Source organism: Lissotriton vulgaris, chromosome 2_1, assembly GCF_964263255.1.
Source record: "Lissotriton vulgaris chromosome 2_1, aLisVul1.2, whole genome shotgun sequence".
NCBI lineage: Eukaryota > Metazoa > Chordata > Amphibia > Caudata > Salamandridae > Lissotriton > Lissotriton vulgaris.
The window spans coordinates 1,668,272,805-1,668,290,666 of NC_141687.1; positions in this window are offsets into that span (position 1 = coordinate 1,668,272,805).

Consider the following 17,862-nt stretch of genomic DNA (forward strand, 5'->3'; position numbering starts at 1 on the left):
CTTCCTCCCATGGTGGCTTTGTGGATGCGCGGAACAGCGGCAAGGGCTTGATTGGACGATCGCAGCTGGCGGGTGGGGGTGTAAAAGGATAGGCGTGTGTTGAGGCATTCGGGTCCAAGTTCGTAGAGGGCTTTGTGTGCGTGGGTGAGGAGACGGAACGTTATCCTCTTGTTGACGGGGAGCCAGTGAAGGTCTTTCAGGTGACCGGAAATGTGATCTTTGCGGGGAATGTCTAATATGAGTCTGGCTGAGGCGTTTTGGATGCGTTGGAGTTTTTTCTGAAGTTTGGCGGTGGTTCCGGCGTACAGGGTATTTCCGTAGTCCAGCCGGCTTATGACCAGTGCGTGGGTGACCGTTTTTCTTGTTTCGGTGGGGATCCAACCGAATATTTTTTTGAGCATGCGTAGGATGTTGAAGCATGATGATGATACGGCGTTGACTTGTCTGGTCATCGAGAGTGAGGAGTCCAGGATGAAGCCCAGGTTACGTGCGTGGTCCATCGGTATGGGTGCGTTTCCCAGGGCCGGTGGCCACCAAGAGTCATCCTAGGCGGAGAGGGATGTACCTAAGATGAGGACTTCCGTTTTGTCCGAGTTCAGTTTTAGACGGCTGTTCTTCATCCACTCGGCTACTTCTTTCATCCCTTCGTGTTTCGTGTAGGTTGGTTTTGGCGGTGTTTGGGTCTTTGGTGAGGGGGAGGATCAGCTGTGTGTCATCTGCGTAGGAGATGATGTTGAGGTTGTGTTGTCGCGCGATGGTTGCGAGGGGGCTCATGTATACGTTGAAGAGGGTAGGGCTGAGTGAAGATCCTTGTGGTACGCCGCAGATGACTTCGGTGGCCTCTGATCTAAAAGGGGGAAGGCGGACTCTCTGCGTTCTTCCGGCGAGGAACGAGATGATCCAGTCCAATGCTTTTCCTTGAATTCCGATGTTGCTGAGTCGTTGTATAAGGGTGCTATGACAGACTGTGTCGAAGGCTGCGGAGAGGTCAAGTAGGATGAGGGCGAATGTGTCTCCGTTGTCTAGTAGTGTTCGGATGTCGTCTGTTGCTGCGATGAGGGCGGTCTCGGTGCTGTGTTTGGCTCGGAAGCCGGACTGTGAGAAGTGGAGGGATTTGTTGGTTTCGAGGAAGGCGGCGAGCTGGCTGTTGACAGCTTTCTCAATGACTTTGGCAGGGAATGGGAGGAGCAAGATGGGGCGGTAGTTTTTGAGTTCGGTGGGGTCTGCTGTGGGTTTTTTCGGCAGGGCGCTGAGTTCGGCGTGTTTCCAGCTTTCTGGGAAGGTGGCGGAGTTGAGGGAGCAGTTGATGACGTTTCGGAGATGGGGTGCGATAATGGAGTCTGCTTTGTTGAAGATGTGGTGGGGACATGGGTCTGTTGGGGATCCTGAGTGGATGGAGTTCATCAGGCGAATGGTGTCATCAGTGGTGATTGGGTCCCAGTCGTAGAGGTTGCTCGAGGGGCATTTTGGTTCAGAGGTGGGTGGGGTGGACTGGTCTCCGGGTTGGTTGTCAAAGCTGTTGTGAATGTCGGCGATTTTGTCATGGAAGAATGAAGCTAAGGAGTCGCAGAGGACTTGGGAGGGAGTGATGTCGTTGGTGCTGGTGGTGGGATTGGTAAATTCTTTGACGATGTTGAATAGTTCCTTGCTGTTGTGGGCGTTGTTGTCTAGTCGGTCTTTGAATGCTGATTTCTTGGTTGTCCGGATTAGTTGGTGGTGTTGCGGGTGGCGTTTTTAAAGGCGGCTCGGGTGATAGTGTTTGGGTCTTTTTTCCAGGCTTTCTCAAGGGTACGACAAAGCTTCTTGGATTTCTTAAGGTCATCGTTGAACCAGGGGGCGTTTTTGCTGCCTTGCTTGATTTGATGGTTTTTCAAGGGAGCTAATTCATCGGCGCTGTGGGTGATCCATTGTGTGAGGTTGATGGCTGCTTGGTTTGGGTCCGATGAATTGGCAAGAGGGTTTTGGAGAAGCGATGTGAAGATTTTGTTCCAGTTTCTTCGCAGAATTGGTTGAGGGTGGTTGTGGATCGTGGTCTTTTTGTAGTTGAAGTGAACGCAGCTGTGGTCCGTCCAATGGAGAGCTGTGGTGTGATTGAAGGAGATGTGCTTGCTGGAGGTGAAGATAGGGTCGAGCGTGTGCCCTGCATAGTGGGTGGGGGTGTTCACAAGTTGTTTGAGTCCGAGATTGGCAAGGTTGTCCAGAAGGGTGGTGGTGTTGCAGTCGTTGCTCTTTTCAAGGTGGAAATTGAGGTCTCCCAGTAGAATGTAGTCCTCGGGGGGGGGGGCGTGTGGGGTGATGAAGTCAGAGTGTGGTCTTGGGGTCGGTGTGGATCTGGAAGTGAAGGTGTTCGGCGATAGTGAGGTTCATGACGCGGATGGAGTTCTTGTGGACGATGGCGATGCCTCCTCCTGTTTGGTTGGTGCGGTCCTTTCGGATGATCTTGTAGCCGTCCGGGATGGCTATGGTGATGTCTGGAGCTGATGAGGCATTCATCCAGGTTTCTGTTAGGAAGGCGACGTCCGGAGATATGGTGTTGAGTAGATTCCAAAGGTCGATCGCGTGTTTGTGAACCGAGCGGGTGTTGAGAAGGATGCATTTTAGGTGGCTAGTGTCGGGGCTTTGTTTGGGGTTTGTGGATTTGGTGTGTGTCCTGATGGAGTCGAACTTGCAGGAGTGACAGGTGAATGGTCCATGGGTGTGCCCTGGGGCGGCTTGGTGGCACTTTGGTGGACACCCTGTGTTGAGGGCTGAGAGGGTTGCGGCATCGTATGTGATGCAGGAGGTGATGGGTTTGCGGGGGCCAGGGGGTCTGGCGCTGGGCGCGGTCCAGGCGCGGACGGGCATAGACGGGCTTACCTTTGGCGCGCCTTCGGCGCACATAGGGCGCGTCCGCTGGGCATGGACGCTGCGCGCAAATGTATCTGTCATAAATGGGGAGTGGAGGGGGCGGAGCGTGGGCGGGGCAGCTGGGAGGCGGTAGCGTGGGGGGAGGGACGGGCTTGAGGCACAACCAAATGGCAGCAACCAAAATAAAGGCAAACACGACAAAAATGGGGCTATTGGGGCTAAAATAATGCAAAATAAAGCCAAATAATGCTGTGGGCACAGTCAGGCAATACTCGACCTCAGGGGCAATGCAGGCAATGCGAGCGGTGGAGAGCCAGCAACACACACAGGCACAATTAATTTCCAGCAATGCGAGGCGCTACAGCAAGTAAACAACTAAGCAGGCACAGATCGATTAAATGCACAGATACGTTTTGGCAGCAGTGGGGAGAGCAGCGCTACGATACCCAGAGATGCAGGAGACAAGGGGGAGCAACCGCTACGTCCAGAGACAGGCTGGTCACCATGTTCAAAGCACCATGTTCGTGTTGATTGCCCTGCCATACATTCAGATGTAGAGTGCTGTGTTAAGAGGCCAGGGTCACCTAGTACCAGTCTGTGCTGTCCATCAACGTACCTGTTTACTGACTGGCAGGAACAAGGCCTAGATCAGGTGATCCTTGGGCTCTCTTTAATGGACATGCCATTCGACAAATCTTGCCTGTTGGTGAAAAATAATCTGCTTCTGCGTTGGATCACTTCAAGGAAAGCAGTGCCAAAGTGCATTCTTTAGGCCTTTCTACCCCTGCAAGACAGTATCCTCAACAGTTTTACCCCTTTCAAGGCTAATCCGGAGGGTTTGTGTAGCGGCAACACCAAGGCCTTCACCCTAATTCTTGTCCGAGCAATCACATTAACTTTTAGAGTGCTCGTAATAAAATTCAAGTTTGAAATATGTTAAAAGCGGTATCAATTGCACGCATTAGGTGCAAGCTTCCTGTTGCCGCTCCCAAAACCTGTTTTGGGAGCGGCAACAGGAAGCTCATGCCTAATGCCGGGTGAAAATTTATCACTGAAAATGTATGACCGAAGATTGAGTCTCTATACTCCAAGTGCATTTTTGCACCAACAAGAAGCGTAAACGCGGAGTCCTTGTTGCGTGGAATTGAAACAGATTTTAGGTTTAAAGCATTTTATTAAGACAAAACATAGGGGGAAGGGAATAGGAGGTTAGGGTTACATACATTCAAGTGAAAAGAGCTGAGCATAGAGCTATGAGTGCGATGGTGGACGAGGCTGCTGTAAAGAAAGAACAACGGCAAATGAGAAGGTTGAATACAGTCAACACCATCAGTCTGAGCAGAAAAGGGAAGGCAATAATACAAAAAACCAACCCACCAACCCCTAGGCCCCCCCCCCGAACACCCCAACTCACCCCAACTCCCCCCCACCACCCCCCGGTCCAATGCTCGGCTAATAACGTAACCTGCCCTCCCGCCACGCCCCCCTCCCCGTGAGCCCAGCCCTCTTGTCCCCTTAGTCGGTTGAAATCACCGGTGGTGTCAATCTTAGAAGCCTGAGGTACCTCGGGCAGGTGAGTTCCCTGAATTCCGTGGTTAAAAGCGCGTGAAAGGGTAGCCATAGCTCATCAAATTGGTCCACGTCCCCCGCCACCATGAGTGATAATTTCTCCATACCCAGCACATGCCAGAGCCTATGCAGCCAGCCTGTGATGAAGGGGACCGTGGTGGTACGCCAGTGGATCAGGATGTTCTGAATCGCTGAGCCCAGCGCTATCGCAATTTGCCTGCCCCTGCGGGACTTCAGCGGGTACATCAGACCATTAGGAAGGCCCAGCAATACATACGCCGGGAAGTGCGGCAATTCAATTTCAAAATGCAAATCAACCTCGTCAAGAACTTCCTTCCAATAAGCTGCTAACAAGGGACAATCCCAAAGTACATGTGAAAGGGTCCCCACCCGACCACAACCCCTCCAGCACTCCTTCTCGATATTTCTGTTCATCTCGTGCAACCTCTCCGCGGTGTAGTACCAGTATGTGGACACCTTGGTGAATGTTTCCGTGAGTCCCGTGTGATATGCCGAGTGTCTTGCGCGGTGTGCAATTTGATCCCACTCTTTATGGCTAAGCGTCCTTCCCAATTCTCTGTTCCATCGTTCCCTGCCTGGGTTATAGTAGTGAAACGGAGGGGGCTGCAAGAATTTATAAAGATCGGTGATCAATTTAGCATCAGAGGCGCGGGTCACCAACCACCGCTCATATGGTGTTATCTGGCGATCGGCGGTGTCCCGCACCTGGGATTGAAGCGCCCAGTGCCGGACCTGCATATATCGCAGCCTATCTGACTCAGGCAGTCGGAACTCCTGTTGTAGTTGCTGAAAGGGGACCACCCCTTCCGGCCCATAAATCTGAAAGAGCGCTCGGCAGCCCGCCGCCCTCCAGTGGGAGAAAGCGCCTGTTTCCATCCCAGGGGAGAAATCAGGGTTATCCGCTATCGGCGTAAAAGACGAAGGGAACGTGGTGAGTTCCCGAACCTCACTAACTGTGTCCCACACCCTCAGGGGAACTCGCCTGACGAAGGAAGCATAGAGGTTGGGGGGGTGGTGAACCCGGCGCAAGAGTGGAACCTCCTGGAGGGTACGCCCCGCCACCGCCTGGTCTTGAAAGAGCCAGCGCTTATCGGATTCCCACCTGCTCCACTCCACAAAGTAGCGCAACTGCGCCGTCTGGAAATACTTCCGGAGGTCCGGGATACCAAGGCCCCCCGCCTCCGGGGCTAGCATGGAAAGAACCCTCTTCATCCGCGGCTTGCGGCCTTGCCAGACAAAGCGTGCGATGTCGGCTTGCGTCTGCCTGATCCAGCCCGCTGGAGGCTGGAGCGGCAAGGCTCGGAAAAGGTATAGAATCTGGGGCAGAACCGTCATCTTGACCGCAGCAATCCTGTCGAGCCAGGACAGCAGGCTTTTACTCCAGCGGCCTAGTTCCTCTTTGATTTTCTTGCTAAGAGAAGTATAATTGGCCGTTACCATCGCTGGCAACGTCGGCGCTAGTAGAATCCCCAGGTATGGCACCAGGGATGATGACCACTGCATGGGAAAAAGCCGCTGGAGGTCCCGTCTAGTATCTGCGGCCAGAGACACATCTAGAGCCACCGACTTGCCCATGTTCATTTTGAAACCGGCCACTCGCGAAAAAGCGTCCAGTTCATGAATACAAGCGGGGAGGGCCCTCCTAGGATCGTCCAAGGTCAACAGGACATCGTCCGCATAAAGACTGACCGTGTGGACATACTGCCCCATCTTGATCCCGATCGCATCAGGGTTTTGGCGGATCCTCTGGGCAAACGGCTCCATATAAAGAGCAAAGAGGAGTGGGGAAAGCGGGCACCCCTGCCTAGTGCCCCGTTCGATTGCGAAGCTACGGGAACTGCACCCATTGACTCTCACCGTCGCCGAAGGGTACTTGTAGCAGTTGAAGACTATCGAGCAGAATTTGTCACCGATGCCCAGTTTCCTGAGCACCTGCTCGAGATAAGGCCAGTGAACCCTGTCGAATGCTTTCTCAGCATCCACCGCCAGCAGCATCCGCTCGCCCGGGATCCGCAAAGCCTTCTCCAAAATGTGTGCTACTCGTTTAGTGTTGTCGACTGTTTGTCTGCCAGGCACGAAGCCAGCTTGATCAGCCTCAACCAGACCGGGGAGATGCAGGGCCAGCCTGGACGCCAAAATCCCCGTGTACAATTTGAGGTCTACATTCAGGAGAGAGATGGGCCTGTATGAGCCACACAGGGCCCGGTCTTTCCCAGGTTTCGGGATCACTGAGACCGTTGCTCTCAAGAGGTCTGGTGAAATGGCTCCCGGCTCGGAAAAGGAGTTAAACAGCCGGGCGAGGATAGGGGCCACGACCGGGCAGAAGGTTTTATAGAACAGGGACGTGTAACCGTCCGGGCCCGGAGCTTTCCAGTGCTTGAGTCTGGCTATCGCAGAAATGCCTTCCTCCCCGTGGATGTTACGCTCTAGGTATTCCGCCTGAGCGGGGTCCAGTGCCGGAAGGGTCACGGACTACAGATATTCCGAGGCATCCTGCGTCGAGGGGGGCTCTCCTGCGTATAGCGCTTCATAGAAACTACAAAAAGTTTCCGCAACCGCAGCGTCACCAGAAACTGCCACCCCGTCAGCACCCAATAGTTCCTTCACTACATTACGCTGGTGCGCGATACGAAGCCTATTTGCTAAGAGTTTGCCACACCTATCCCCACCCGTGTAGAATGCATGTTTCAGGCGCAGCGCTGCGTATTCCGCCCTATCCATGTCCAGCGCCGACAGGAGCTTCTTGGCAGCCTTCAACTGCCTCCACACCCTTGGAGCTCCCGTACGACGGTGGACCTGCTCCAGTTCCCGGACCTGGGAAGTCAGCTCCTCCCTCTTGCGCTGTCTCTCTCTATTTTCTGCCGAGGAGATGGAGATGAACTCCCCCCTGAGAACCGCCTCTAGCGCCGCCCACTGTGTCGCCGGTGAAGTGTCCGAATTATCGTTGTGTGCCTGGTATTCCCGGATCGCTTCCTCAATATGCTTCACGACCGTCTTTTTGTGCAGAAGGGTGTCCCTGAGGCGCCACACACCCCGAGAGGGGGAGTCCGTCGGCCACGCAAACGTGCCCACGACCGGCGCATGATCAGACAGTGACAGGACCCCAATGTCCGCTGCCGTAGCAGCGGCACGCATCGGTCCACTAACCAAAAAGTAGTCCAACCGTGCGTAGGTCCGGTGCGCATGCGAGTAATAGGAATAGCCCCTATCTGTAGGGTGGAGGGTGCGCCAAAGATCATGCAAATCCATGTCAGTGATTCGGGCCTTCCCAGCCTGGGAAAGTTCCCCAGTCTGCGGGAATCGCTGCGCTGATCTATCTAGTGCAGAATCAAAGACTATATTTAAATCACCCCCCAATATGACATATCGATCAGGGGAGGCAGTCACGTCTACCAGCACCGAGTCTAGAAAGCGCTCTTGGTGGTCATTTGGGCTATATAAGGAACCAACGGTGAACGATGTGTTCCCCAGGCGGAGGCGGTATGCCAAAAGCCTCCCCTTCTGTTCCGCAAATTTGTACAACACCTCCCCCCTGAAGGAGCTCGATAGCAGAATAGCCACCCCCGCGGTCTTGGACGTAGCAGAGGAGAAAAACTGAGTTGGGAACTTAGCAGAGCGCATTCTGTGACAATCTCGGGACAATAAATGGGTTTCTTGTAGGAGACATATGTCAGCTTGTGTCCCCTCCAGCAGAGATAAAATCGCCCTTCGCTTCACAGGGTTATTCAGACCCTTAACATTAAGGGTCACTACCTTCAGGGACGACATACCCCCAAGGGTCCGGAGTCGCTATGCCGCGGGCAAGCAGTAAGCAGGGGGGGGGCGCAGGACAGCAGCGCAGGACAAGCAAAATAGGACCAAGCGTTAACATATGAGATATTGGACGGTACCCTCTCAACCCCTGAACAACTCCCAACCCCACCCCAAACTAACCTGTGGCAACTAGCCAAATCCCTACTTATGCACAAACAACCCATTGTCCCGGTCAAGTCCCAAAACGGACAAGTCTGCGGAAAGTATCAAAAGTGGACGTCCGGCCACTCGTCCTCCCCGGCCTCCCCCGGCCCTCCCTCCGACCCCCAAACCTGGCACCGAAGAAGCTATGTCCATCTCCCCCCGGAGTGAGTCTACGCCGTCAAGGCAACACCGTTTGTGGCGGCCGAGTCCCTGGCCGCTTCTCTCAGAGCGCTGGCCATGTCCGCTCTAATGGTGGGCGAGTCAGGTCGTCCAGCGCTCGCCGCCGATCTCCTCCTCGCTGACCGCCGTCGTCCTCCTCTATCAGAACACCTCCAAGCTGGTGTCGCTCCATCCTCTTCCGTGGCCGTGAGACCCAAGACACCGCAGACATCCTGCAAGGAACGCAGCTGGTGCAGCACCCCGTTCCAACGGAATATCAAGCGAAAGGGATGCCCCCAGGAGCACGGTGTCTCATGCGCTCGCAGGAAATCTGTTGCAATTTTGAAGGACCTGCGCTTCTGTAGTGTGATAGCAGACAGGTCCTGAAACAGCGCCACAGGCCGTTCTCGGAATGTCAATGGCTGTTTTCTGCGAGCCTCGGCCATGATGCGCTCCTTCACCGGGAAGTCTGGGAGGGAGGCCAAGATGTCCGGCGGAGGTGCCGTCGACTGTCGCTGCCGGCCGACTCTATGGGCCCTGTCGATGCGGATCGGGAAGTCCGCGGGCTCTCCCAGAACCTCCCGGAACAAGTCCTGCAGATAGCCCATCAGGTCCATCCCCTCATCCGCGGACGGCACACCCCGTACTCGTATGTTATTCCTCCTCGACCTGTTCTCAAGGTCCTCATTATGGGCTTGGAGTTCGGCATGTTGCTCCCTGAGGTGGAGAACATCCTGCTGCAAATGGACAATCTCTTCGTCCCGTCGTTGAGCCGCCGCCTCCACCGACTCCATCCGTTCGCCGAGGCCCTCCACCTCCCTGCGGACCTCGCGCACTTCACTGGCCACCTCCTGCTTCAGCGTCTGAAAGTCAGCCTTAAGCGAGCTGAACAGATCCTCCATGAAGGACCTCGTGACGGGAGGCTCACCCCCGGTGGGGTCCGCTGCAGCCCTGGAAGAGCTCGGGGACGGCTGCGCCCTGTCTCGCTGTTGCTGGGCTCTGCTGAGCATGTCCGGCAGGGTGCGGTCCCCTTTCCTCGATCCTCGGTTCCCCGACATTCGTGCCCCGTGAGCTGCCGCACTCCACTGAGTCAGAAACGCGAGCTCCGGCCACCAGCAGTAGGCCCCGGCCTCGATGAGTCTCTAACGGCCGGCAGAGCGCTGCTAGGGGGAACTCCCGCTGTAATAGGGACACCAGGGGCTCTGCGCCACAGAGGACAAAATGGCGGGCCAGTCCAGTCACAGAGGGCAACTCGCAGCCCAGCCAAAGTTCCAACGTAGGCCCCCGCAGGGGGGACCAAGGCTGCCGCGTCTCGCAGGAGAAGAGAGCTATGTAGGGCCAGGGGTGCAGAAGTCGGCCCCAGGCGACACTGTAGGAGGGCTGCGTCACCGTCGCCGTGAAGACAAGATGGCGGTTGGGCGGAGCCGGGTAGATCGTCCAGGCCCGGCGGCGCCACCAAGGCTGCTCCGGGAGTCAGTTACACGGGGGAAAGTTCCATCCAGGGCCGACCAGCCAAAAAAGAGAAACAATAGACCTGGCCCCCGGTCCTAAGCACTGTCGCTAACTGGCAACGGGGCCGGGGCCCGCACCATGTAGAAGGCCACCACCGCAGATCCAAGCATCTTCACGATCACACAGCAGGGTCCACTCTAAGCGATGCCTCGCAGCAGCTATTCCTCTGACGGTTCCGTTCGGGTACCGAGGCGAGTTCCGCTCCAGATCACCAGACATCAGCACCAGGCCTCGGCCGAGTCTCCCGGACAGCGCCCCGCTCCGCTCCGCCTCCGAGGCGCTCCGCAGTCTGGTTATCGGTCTCTAAGCGTGCCTCCAGCTGGAGCGATCGGGGCCAAAGTAGCATCAATGTGTGCCCCAGGGTCTCCGCCGCCCGTCCCTCGGTCGCTGAGCTTCAGCGGGGGGAGAGAAGCTGACGGAAAAGGGCTCGGGCCTAGTCGGGTCGGAGGAGCTGCGGGAAGAAGCGTCCGCTCACCCCGCCATCTTGGCCACGCCCCCCTTGATACAGATTTTAACATATTTCGAACTTGAATTTTATTACGAGCACTCTAAAAGTTAATGTGATTGCTTGGACAAGAATTTTAGCAAAGAAATTATTTGCCCTCAGTGAATCACTTTTTTCTGATGATAACCGCACAAATGAATAGCGGTTGAAACGCCGTCGACGCATATGTGGCCAATAAATTTCAGAGGACACATAATCCCTGTATATGTTGTACCCCTTTTTTGTAACATATTTGTTGTTTGCCACTTGTCTGGTCTCTTTTGTGTGATGTATTGTTTTGTAAACCAGCATATCTTTTTCTGAGCGTGTTTATGTAACTATTTATAATAAATTTGTGATATTTTTCTAAATAATTTTTTAATTCATCTGTTCTATGGTCCCTTCTTTTTCCATCTTTTTCTGTAAATGAGAAATTTGTTTGCAGTAACCGATGTGTGAATAGATTACAATTGTTATCTATTAATTTTCTCCTGAACTGTTGTTAGGAATATATACTGACTGCCCTGGTTCAGGTTGGTGGGTTGCCCCTGTAGTTGTTCGTGCCTTTTAAATGAGTCATTAAAAATGCTCCCTACATAAATTGCATGTATATGATTTGTGGGCAGGTAATACCATATGTGGAACAAAAAGCAAAATAAAGGTATAATTATTACATTCCTCAGCTGTATTTTCTATCCTTTCCTTACTTGACTCCTGGGGGAAAAGACAATGTAACACCGGCTTGCAATAATGGTGCACAGAAAACCCATCACCATACACCACGTCCTACATATCCTCTTTCAGTCGATCATTGCCTATTGACAAAAATAAAATAGCAGAAGACATGAACAGGCCACCATGCCAAAAGTGCAGCTTACAGCTAAGTTTTGCAGGGGAAGATCCCCGGCAGAGAGCCGAGTTGCTGCGAAAGTGTATTTGATGCAGCAGTGACCATACCTCCAACTGGGATCCCGTTGATACTACTTTTTGAATTTGTGTGCAGAACATCTTACCTCCAAAGCACCACAAGAAAATATTCTTAAGAGTGTGGTATGATGTAACATACTGGGCCATATGTATCAACACATTTCCCCATAGACACAGAATGGGCAATACCCTTTGATACATCTGGCACACTAATACAAAAGAGACCAACATTGGGAGTGAAGGACTAGACATACCAGGCTAAGAATGATGGTAAATGTAGTCATCTACCTGAGTGGTATGAGCAAATCCCTACATGTGCATTTATGAAACCAGTATTGGGTGAAGGAAATCTGATTTAGAAAACTGCTCAACGATATCGTGGCTTTGAAAATCAAACTTATTTTACTGGTTTCTTTTCAAAAACTTTTCTATGCAATAATGACCGCTTTGGCTTTAAAAATTGTGACCAAGAGAAAATCGTAGTCCTTCCTCACTGTTTGTAGGTTTTAGAAGAATCAAGCAACTAATCTATGCACATGCCATGTGATCAAGACCGTTACTAGGCCGAACCATGTCATGCTGGGTATCTGTTGCAATTAAAATATTTCAGACCAGAATCGGATGGTGTAGCTCTTGAAGGAGAGAGTGTTTGCCTATGGAAATATTAATGGGGTGACATTCCAGCATGGAGAGCCCCAATCCGGGAGGAAGGCCATTCTTACAGGCGTCAAATTCTTGGTGGAGATATTGAGATGGCTAAGTATATATATATATTCTATTAATTTTTGACAGTGCTATGTATTTACTTTGGCACATGTAACTTAGTGTATGAGTGCTCTCTACATAGAAGCAGCTATTATTTAGAAATAGCCCTAAAAGCCATAGTCTATCAATAGAATGTCACCAATTGCAATGAATAATTTAACTCTGTGCTAGATTTCTTATAATTAAGTTTGATTAATGAGTTCGATATTATTTCACTCACGTTTATACACAAGCGCTTGAATGTGGCCTCTGCAATGTATTAGAATTGTACAAATCGGCCTGTTTAATTTTGGTTAGGCTGCTGATACAGTGTAACAATAATATTACTCTCGAGATAATTGTGAAAAATGTAAAGAGTATTTTACACTGCCAGAACCATGAAGATGATATGCACAGGTAAAAGTGCTTTTAAACTCTTCCATGTCCATTATGTTTAGTGGAGTGACTCATGGTTACTATGGTGATGAACAACCAGTCACACCATAGGTTTGTTCAGATGTGTTGGAATGCATAAAACATGTTAGCATTACCTTGTGCAGATGAAGTGAGCAAGGCGGAGGCTTCCGCCGAAACGCGTCTTTTTGCAGTTTCATGGAATAAACATTTTTTCTTGAGTTGAAGATTCACGGTGTCAGTGCCTTCCGTAATTGGTGTGGAGTTGGACTGGTAATCAATATGAAGGATTTGTATTCCTGGGAATCCTCACGCTGACCCTCCTCGTTCTGGCTGCGCTGTGCCTGCAGGATAAAAAGTGGTTTACTCTCGAGGAGAGAGATGCACAGCGCCCCCCGAAACCGTCATCTGTGAAGACTGGCATTTCTGAGCACGAATTGGTAACCAACTGGCCGGATTCCTGCGAGGGCTGGAGGGCAATTGCAGGCGTTCAGGTAAGGAGGTCAAAGTTTGTTGAGTCAGTGTCAGTAATAACGCTAAGGTTTATGGGAGAGGTAGTCCTGTTTTCTGTGAGCAAAATAGAAACGGACAGTGAATTCCCCAAGCAACATTGAATTCCGGATTAAACATGACTGCAGAGTGGGAGAAAGAGCGGGAAGAGGCAGCTGTGAATATATTTTTGGATGCAGATACAGGCATATCTGCTAAGGGCAAGAAACCAGCTACAGTGGCTTTACCTGACAAAGACAATAGTACAAAAAATCTTTGTGCAGAATTGGAGAAATTGCGCAAAAAAGAGGTGGCCAAATGGTGGGAAATCAAGTCCCTTCAACGATATCTCGACGTAGGCAGGGTCCCACGAGGACTCCGAATTTTAGTGGCCCCGACATATGAAAATCCGGACCAGGCTATGTTGCAAGAATGGGCCGACAATAATGCCCAGTGGTCACAAAACGGTCTCAAAATACTAATTAAGTATGCAGCTAGTGATCGAGATAAACTTATATCTAGAATTGAAGAAATCTTGAAAGATCTGGACACCAGGGAGAATAAGGAAGAAATAGCCAATATGCTCAAAGACATTAAAAATAGACTTTTGAAACACGAAGAAGAAATTAAAGAACGCAAGGCCATTAAGTTTCAAAGAGATCGAAACGACTATATGAATGGGCGAATCTATACCTTCGCCAGAAAATTCGATAACATTAAAAGACAACAACTTTCAGCAACAGCAAGTGGGGTAGACATAACACCCGCTACGAGTGGAACGGAGTTCAGTACATCAGTTGAATCGGATTCAGACAGTAACAGTTCATTGGGGGCAATGGGCCCGATCCCCAACCCAGCACAAGAACTAGCTTTTTTTCGTTTACAGCGCCTACAATCCTTACGACCGCTGAGAACGCGGCAGGACTGGAACAAAGGCAAATTAAAAGACAAAAATCAAAAAGCAGACGAAGAAAGGACAGACGCTGGGGCAAACGGAGCCGCAAAGAAAGCAAAGTCAACCTACAGAAAGAACAGGAAACGATAATGGGTGACGAACAAAACAAAAATTTGGACAATACGGTTATCAACCTAACCGATTTGGAGCTAACCACACAGGAAACTAGAATTCTATCCTTGGGACTTACGTATTGTACAGCGACAAATTTTGACTATGCCCAAACAAGAATAGACTTGTTTCAATATATACGGAAATTAAAATTACAAAAACATTTCTGGAACTGTAACAGAAAAATCCTTGATAAAGAGACCGGCACTGGAACGGATAACATATTATCTATTGCTGATATGGCAACTCTAGGCGACATGAATGCACTGGAGTACGACGAATCATTAAGCCAATTGACTCCAGGGGAAATAGCGGACCAAGCAAATTTGAACACACACCAAACGGTCACAACTCATTTCAAGCCCAAATCGGTGTTTATGCCTATCCTGCTGAAAGATGGTCTTGACTTATTTTCAGAAAACGTAATAAAGGAACTGAAAGATCTATCACTAATGAGCACGAGGAAGTTTTGTACTAAAAATCAGAATCAGAGACAAGAATATAACGCACTGATGTTAAAAATCAAATCTAGAACAGACATTGTAGTGAGATGGTCTGATAAAGGTGGGAATATTGTGTTGTGGCCCCTCAAGATGTACAACGAGGAAGCATTGTGTCAACTACACGATCACGAATGTTATTGCAGAGTGAGTCCCACCTTGATTGTTGGAATCCAAGAAAAGTACCATGCAGAACTATATAGGTGGAAAGGCATGGGGCTGATCAATAAGCAAGAATTTGACTTTTTGAAAAATGACTATCCTACCATGCCCCAATTATATTTAATACCTAAGGTGCATAAAAACCCTACACGACCGCCTGGGAGACCAATAATCTCGGCCATTGGCGGATTATTTGAAAATACTAGTACTTATGTGGACCATTTCCTACAACCTTATGTCAAAGACTTACCGGCCTATGTACAGGATAGTGGCGACTTCCTTAGAAAAGTGTATGATTTTGACTGGAATGAGGAATATGTATTCATAACTTTGGATGTGCAGTCTTTATACACAAGTATTCGCCATGCTGATGGCTTGAGAGCTTTACAACATTACCTCGACAAGAGACCGATTGCATCGTACCAACACTCTTTAATGTTATTACACATGGTGGAGTGGTGTTTGAATAACAATACTTTCCTTTTTGACAAACTGCATTATAAACAGCTACAAGGTTCAGCTATGGGTACTTGCTTCTCCCCCAGTTATGCTAATCTGCATATGGGCTGGTGGGAGGAGCAAGTACTGGCAACCACGCAGGAAACCAACATGAGAGAACACGTGATACTCTATAAACGATATATAGATGATATTTTCATCTTATGGAAGGGGTCTGTTGAGAGTGCTGTAGCATTCGCCACAGAAATAAATGACAATGCACTGAATTTGAAGTTTACATGTTCCACGAGTAGGGAGACCATCCAATTCCTTGATTTAGAACTGTACGTAGAGCAGAACAGGATACAAACCAGAACATACAGAAAACCTACGGCAGGAAATGCGGTGCTTCATGCACAAAGTTTCCACCCGGTCAAACTCAAGGAATCGATCCCCTACGCGGAATGTCTGCGTATGACCCGTAACTGCAGTACAGTAGCAGGTACGGACCTGGCAAAAGCCAATCTTTTTGAGAGACTTGGCAAAAGAGGATACACAACATCTACTTTGGCTAAAGCAGAACAGAAATGCAAAGATAAGAACAGAAAAGATCTTTTATTTGCAACTAAAGAGGCAAATAAAGATAGTCAATCTAAGTCCACTGGTAACCTTCCTAGAATGATAACGGGATACAACACATATCACAATCATTTTAGGAGAATTTTGCAAAAGCACTGGCCACTTATACGTAATGACCCCATAATAGGCCAATTGAATGGTAACACACCTTCAATAACATTCAGAAAGGCAAAGTCGATGCGAAACCAATTGGTCTGCAATGCACCGACGGTGGTCAAAAATGTTACATGGCCCCCAACCCAGAAAGGTTTCAAAAAATGCGCTAAATGTAAAGCGTGCAAACAAGGGATCAATACTAAAGAGGTGATAGTACCCTTTAGAAATAGACCTTACACGATCAGAGGCGGGTACTCTTGTAAGACAGAGTATGCTGTCTATGTACTTGTTTGCAGCTGTGGAAAGCGCTATGTAGGGAGCACCATCCATCAGGCACATGTCAGAATCCTACAGCACTTGCGAGCCATAAACAATGATGATCAAACGTACCCAGTGGCCAGACATATAAACAAGGTACATGAAGGCAACATAAAACATCTCTCCTATTTTGTAATTGACAGTGTCCCTAAGAACCCTAGAGGAGGAAACCGCAGGTTAGCCCTGAGACGCCTGGAATCTAGGTACATTATCTTATTAGATTCCAAGATCCCGAATGGACTAAATTCGGATGAAGCGTTAACAGTACATCTATAGTCCAGCACAGTCCTTTTCCTTAACTCAAACCCACTCTTTAAATACATCTGCAACTTCATTTATGTAAATATTATGTTTTAGCTTAAAAATTTCCTTTATGCACACGTTATCTAACACATAATCATTTTAGCGACAGCACAGATTATACCATCTAGAAGCACAGAAAGATACATTTAAGACCAGCTATTGATACAAATAGACATGGAAATGGGTTGTCAGCGAGGCATTTATGCTGATATTGTCTTTACACAAGTTAATTCCCTTACTCCACTTGGAGATGAGGACCGTTTCATATTTGGGCTCAATGGATACGATTAATTTAGCTACACTTAATTTTTGACAGTGCTATGTATTTACTTTGGCACATGTAACTTAGTGTATGAGTGCTCTCTACATAGAAGCAGCTATTATTTAGAAATAGCCCTAAAAGCCATAGTCTATCAATAGAATGTCACCAATTGCAATGAATAATTTAACTCTGTGCTAGATTTCTTATAATTAAGTTTGATTAATGAGTTCGATATTATTTCACTCACGTTTATACACAAGCGCTTGAATGTGGCCTCTGCAATGTATTAGAATTGTACAAATCGGCCTGTTTAATTTTGGTTAGGCTGCTGATACAGTGTAACAATAATATCACCCTCGAGATAATTGTGAAAAATGTAAAGAGTATTTTACACTGCCAGAACCATGAAGATGATATGCACAGGTAAAAGTGCTTTTAAACTCTTCCATGTCCATTATGTTTAGTGGAGTGACTCATGGTTACTATGGTGATGAACAACCAGTCACACCATAGGTTTGTTCAGATGTGTTGTAATGCATAAAACATGTTAGCATTACCTTGTGCAGATGAAGTGAGCAAGGCGGAGGCTTCCGCCGAAACGCGTCTTTTTGCAGTTTCATGGAATAAACATTTTTTCTTGAGTTGAAGATTCACGGTGTCAGTGCCTTCCGTAATTGGTGTGGAGTTGGACTGGTAATCAATATATATATATATATATATATATATATATATATATATATATATATATATATATATCGAACAAGTGCAATCTCCCAGGCTCCGACCACAGCGACCCAGGAAATCACGCGGATCCAGTAATTATAAAGCACAGATTTTTATTTAAAAGCTGAACCAAGCAATCTGACGCGTTTCGGGCATCCGCCCTTGCTCACAGACAATCAGAGTTGGAAATGCTTGCGTTTTAAATAGTAACTGCTAAACAGTGAAAAAAGTG